At 45.7% G+C, this 5,990-nt stretch overlaps 1 pseudogene; it reads left to right on the top strand.

Annotated features, from left to right (window-relative positions):
- The first annotated feature begins 1,522 nt into the window (after window positions 1-1,522).
- On the top strand, window positions 1,523-3,371 carry LOC104994983 (annotated as a pseudogene).
- The last annotated feature ends 2,619 nt before the right edge of the window (window positions 3,372-5,990 follow it).

Here is a 5,990-nt window from a genome sequence, read left to right as displayed (position 1 = left end):
GCCATGATCCTCGTTTTCTGAATGTTGAGCTTTAAGCCAACTTTTTCACTCTCCACTTTCACTTTCATCAAGAGACTTTTTAGTTCCTCTTCACTTTCTGCCATTATTAGATTATGTCATACTTGAATGGTCTATTGGTTTTCCCTACTTTCTTCAATTTCAGTCTGAATTTGGCAATAAGGGATTCATGATCTGAACCACAGTCAGCTCCCAATCCTGTTTTTGCTGACTGTATAGAGCTTCTCTATCTTTGGCTTCAAAAAATATAATCAATCTGATTTCGGCTGCATGGCACTGGAGCGGCCGAGAGGAGATACCCCATACCCAAGGTCATTAGGGGCAGCCGTGCTTTTTTGGACCAGCCGTGCGGAGATACCCTACATGCAAGGTCAGAGAAACCCATGTATGTGCTGGATTGCCTGTGAGGAGATAACCCCACATCCAAGGGCAAATGAGAAGCCCCAGCAAGATTATAGGAGGGGTGAATTCGCAGAGGGCAAACAGAACCAGCTGGGTTCCTGTGCACCAGAAACCCAGGAGAAAAGAGCAGTGACCCCACAGGAGACTGTCCTAGACTTGCCTGTGACTGTCCGGGAGTCTCCAGCAGAGATGTGAGTTGGTGGTGGCCTGCTGCAGGGTTGGAAGCACTGAGTGGAGCACTACATGCCTGGGATCTTTTGAGGGAGGTCATCATTATCTTTATTTTTGGGGGCTCCAAAATCACTGCAGATGGTGATTGCAGCCATGATATTAAAAGACATTTACTCTTTGGAATGAAAGTTATGACCAACCTAGATAGCATATTGAAAAGCAGAGATATTACTTTGCCAACAAAGGTCCATCTAGTCAAGGCTATGGTTTTTCCAGTGGTCATGTATGGATGTGAGAGTTGGACTGTGAAGAAGGCTGAGCACTGAAGAATTGATGCTTTTGAACTGTACTGTTGGAGACGACTCTTGAGAGTCCCTTGGACTGCAAGGAGATCCAATCAGTCCATCCTAAAGGAGATCAGTCCTGAGTGTTCATTGCAAGGACTGATGCTGAGGCTGAAACTCCAATACTTGTCCACCTCATGTGAAGAGTTGACTCATTGAAAAAGCCTCTGATGGGGGAGGGATTGAGGGCAGGAGGAGAAGCGGATAACAGAGGATGAGATAGGTGGATGGCATCACCAACTTGATGGACATGAGTTTGAGTGAACTCTGGGAGTTGGTGAAGGACAGGGAGGCCTGGCATGCTATGATTCATGGGGTCGCAAAGATTCGGACAGGACTGAATGACTGAACTGAACTGAACTGAATCATTATCTTCATTACCTCCACCGTAGTTTGGCCCCAGGGAAATAGCATGGAACACAGTTCCACCCATCAACATAAAATCAGATTAAAGATTTATTGAGCATGGCCCCGCCTATCAGAACAAGACCCAGTTTCCCCCTTAGTCAGTCTCTCCCATCAGGAAGCTTACATAAGCCTCTTGTCCTTGTCCATCAGAGGGCAGACAGACTGAAAGCCACAATCACATGCTCTTATCACATGCTCACAACCCTGAGCTTACGATGCAGACAATGGAGCTGGCTGGAAATCCAGCCATGATGTGAAAGATGATGCAGAAGCAGGACTAGGCTCTAAGCAATCTGGAGAGCATCAATGGAGGGTGTAATGCCTTCTGCCACATGTGCATGGACATCAAGGAGCCCATGTTTACAGCTGCCCAGAAACAGTTTGGCAACAATCCCTTTTCTTTACTGGCTGGGAACTCTGACAGCTCTTCCTCCCAGCCTCTGTGGACTGAGAAACAAGAGCCCCTCCCTAACCCCTGGAGCACCTTGACCCCCCAACCCCCCGGCCTCTGGCTCTGGTGGGGAGGTCACTGGATGATTGGGGACCATCCAAGTGCACCCAGCAGTCTCCAACCCCTTTGGGATCAATGCAGCTAGCCTGGCAGAAAGTGAAGAAGAGCTAAAGAGCCTCTTAATGAAAGTGAGAGAGGAGAGTGAGAAAATTGGCTTAACAGTCAACATTCAGAAAACTAAGATAATGGCATCTGGTTCCATCACTAATTGGCAAATAGATGGGGAAACAATGGAAACAGTGACAGACTATATTTTGGGGGGGCTCCAAAATCACTTCAGATGGTGACTGCAGCCATGAAATTAAAAGACGCTTACTCCTTGGAAGAAAAGTTATGACCAACCTAGACAGCATATTAAAAATCAGGGACATTACTTTGCCAACAAAGGTCTGTCTAGTCAAAGGTATAGTTTTTCCAGTAGTCAGGTATGCATGTGAGAGTTGGACTATAAAGAAAGCTGAGTGCCAAAGAACTGATGCTTTTGAACTGTGATGTTGGAGAAGAGTCCCTTGGGAATCCCTTGGACTGCAAGGAGATCCAACCAGTCCATCCTAAAGGAGATAGATCAGTCCTGAATATTCACTGAAAGGACTGATGCTGATGCTGAAACTCCAATACTTTGGCCACCTGATGCAAATAACTGACTCATTTGAAAAGACCCTGATGCTGGTAAAGATTGAAGGCAGGAGGAGAAGGGGATGACAGAGGATGAGATGGTTGGATGGCATCACTGACTCAATGGACATGAGTTTGCGTAAGCTCCAGGAGTTGGTGATGGACTGGGAAGCCTAGTGTGCTCTAGTCCATGAAGTCACAAAGATTTGGACACGACTGAGCAATTGACCTGAACTGAGCCTGGAGTCAGAGATGTTCAACAGCCCAGAAATGTAGGCCCTTCGTCAGCAGATCTCTGAGAACCCCCAACTGATGCAGAACATGATCTCAGTCCCCTAAATGCGTAGCATGATGCAAATGCTTGCTCAGAACCCTGACTTTGGTGAATGTGCCACGCTTCACAGGGAACCCCTAGGTTCAGGAGCGGCTCTGCCTGCAGCTCCCAGTCTTCCTGCAGCAGCTGCAGAATCCAGAGTTGCTCTCCATTCTCACCAATCCCCGAGCCTTGCAGGGACTGCTGCACATCCAGCAGGGACTTCAGACCTTGCAGACTGAAGCCCCCAGGCGGGTATCCAGCCTTGGCTCTTCTGGGATGGCCTGGACCCCAATATCCTTGGCAGGCAGCAACATGGGATCTGCACCCAAGGTGCCCACCTCCTCTCCAGCCCTGCCAGTCACATCCTCTCCAACAGATGCCTCCAGTGTTCAGCAGCAACTCATGCAGCAGATGATCCAGCTTTTGGCTGGAAGTGGAAGTTCACAGGTGCAAACTCCAGAAGTGAGATTTTAACAGCAGCTGGAGCAGCTCAACTCCATGGGCTTCATGAAAGGCCAGACTGCAGGCCCTGATCGCCACAGGACAGGACATCAAAGCAGATATCAAGAGACTCCTGGGCTCTTAGTTCTCCTAACCTCTCAGCCCTGGTCCTCCTGCATCTCCCTTCCCTTGATGCCATGGTCCTCCTGCATCTCCCTTCCCTTGATGCCAGCATTTGGTTCCTCTGTCAACCAGACCCTCTGTGGGTCATCCCTTCTGTTTTGTTTTTATCCCTTGTCCTCTCCAGACAGCAGGGTGACGTTAGAGGTGTGGGCCCCAGCCCCATAACTCTGAGAATTCTAGTGTTACTTCTCCACCTCTTATAGAACCTTCTCTCCTGGCCCTGCTTGCAACAGAGCTATTTAAACAGTTTGTGTAGTTTTTATTGATTGGCACCACCTCCTTGCCCCACAACCATCTTTTTGTAACCTTCAAACTTCTCAGTAGCAGTGCAGAGTTAAAAGAGAAACCATTCTCTGGTTTATTGGAACAGGGTATTCCATCTCTAGCACTAAAGTTTTTCTTGTCTCATATTTAGTTTTGGTAAGTCTTCCTTATTTTTCTTCCCCATCTCCTCCCATGTCTAGCCTACCCAATACTATACTTCCACACTCTGAAGGTGGGGCAGGTGAAGCAGGCTGTGATTTTCATCCTCACTCCCTGTTTTGGTCACTTTCCCAGGGTTTATTGGGACTTGCAGAGGAAGGAAGATACCTGTTCTTTCTGTCCAAAGAGAGAGGTGAGACAGCACTCTAGAGCAGAAGTTAACAATCCTGGACCAGCCCAACAAGGGGAGGAGGGGATAAGACTTTCTGGAAGAAGGCTCTGGGGGAAACAGCCTGAGTTGAGGACTTGGAATTGGCAGGGAATGGAAACACTAATAGTTCTTTTAGGCCAGAGAGTGCAGGCTCTGGCCTGGCAAAGGAGACTTACAGATGTTAATGGAATTTGAGTTGAAGAAAAGGGTTCAGTGGAGCTAAACAGTATGGCTCACAGAGGATTATATTGGTTCTGTTTCCTCAAACATACATGCTTCAGTACATACACACATTTCCATGAACCCAGGACCTGCCCGCATCTCCATGTACCACTGATTTAATCCACACTGAAAAGATATGAAGAGGATTGGAATCTGTCTCAGCAGTGTGTATGTGTGTGTGTGTGTGTGGGGGGGTGCCATGCACACACACATGTGCACGTGAGTTGAGTGGGCGGGGGGATACCTTGTTGATTTCTGGTTTAGAGTTTTCTCCCACCAGACAGAAGTATACAGAGGGGCCAGTCTAGGTCAGGAATACATACAGCCTAGGGAGCTAGGTCTCTGGGCCTCTGGGTGCTGGGTAACCCAAGGATAGTGTGGGTACCCCTTCTGAAGCCATCAGAGCTATGACTGGCACCCTTTTAACCCCTCCCCTCATTCATTGCTTTTTGGGAATAGTGGGGGAGGAGTCTTTCTGTCTAGAACCCATGGCCTTTGGCATCTTGGCTTCTGCGCTTGAGCTTTTGCTGTTTCCCTCTAGGCCAGAAAGTTCTATTTGAGGAAGGAAAGGAGAGTGCAGCAATGATGCCTTTGATCTGGAATTGGATTTTACTCTAGTGGAACACAGAGAAGGCTCAGATCATCTCCTCTCTCTGCCTCTTAGTCCGGCTGCTTGGAGGACCCATTGCTGAGAATATGGAGGCAATAATGAATTTTCTCCAAGTGGGAAAAGGTCCCAAGCAATCCAGAGGGATGTCTGTGTGGTTTTCCCTCCCTACCTCCCCCAACTCCCACACTAAATAAATAGTGTGATCTTTGTTATGAAAAAAGAAAAGAAAAGAAGAGAAGGAAACAATAGCAAAGATCAATGAAAATAAGACCTGGTTCTTTGAGAAGATTAAAAAAAAAATTGAAAAATCATTAGCCAGACTCATCAAGAAAAGGGAGAAGACTCAAATCAATAAAATTAGAAATGAAAAAGGAGAAATTGCAACAAGCAACACAGAAATACAAAGGCTCATAAGAGACTACTACAAACAATTATATGCCAATAAAATGGACAACCTGAAATAAATGGACAAATTCTTAGAAAATTATAACCTTCCAAGACTGAACCAGGATGAAAGAGAAAATACTAAGAGATCAATCACAAGCATGGAAATCAAAACTTTAATAAAAAATCTTCCTAAAACAGCAAAAAAAAAAAAAAAAAACCAACAAACAAAAAAAAAACCCCACAGGGACACGGATGAATTCTACCAAAGTTTAAGAAGAGCTGGCACCTATCTGTAAGACTCTGGAAGTGTCTTACAGACTAAGGAAAACTCCCAAACTCATACCACAACCAGAAAAAGACACCATAAACAGAAAAAGAAAATTACAGGTCAATATCACTGATGTACGTAGATGCAAAAATCCTCAACAAAATTCTAGCAAACAGAATCCAATAACACATCAAAAGGATCACACATCATGATCAAATGGGCTTTATTCCAAGCATGCAAGGGTTTCTCAATATATGCAAATCAATCAATGTGATTACACCATATTAAGAAATTGAAAACTAAAACCCATATGATCATCTCAATAGATGCAGAGAAAGATTTTGACAAAATTCAACATCCATTTATAGTAAAAACTCTGCAGAAAGTAGACATGAAAGGAAGCTACCTCAACATAATAAAGGGCATCTATGACAAACCCACAGCAAACATTCTCAATGGT

Source organism: Bison bison, unplaced genomic scaffold (genome assembly GCF_000754665.1).
Source record: "Bison bison bison isolate TAMUID 2011002044 unplaced genomic scaffold, Bison_UMD1.0 scf7180017864270, whole genome shotgun sequence".
Taxonomy (NCBI): Eukaryota; Metazoa; Chordata; class Mammalia; order Artiodactyla; family Bovidae; genus Bison; species Bison bison.
The sequence above is the reverse complement of the archived record's forward strand: the minus strand, read 5'-3'. Positions and strand labels throughout refer to the sequence as shown.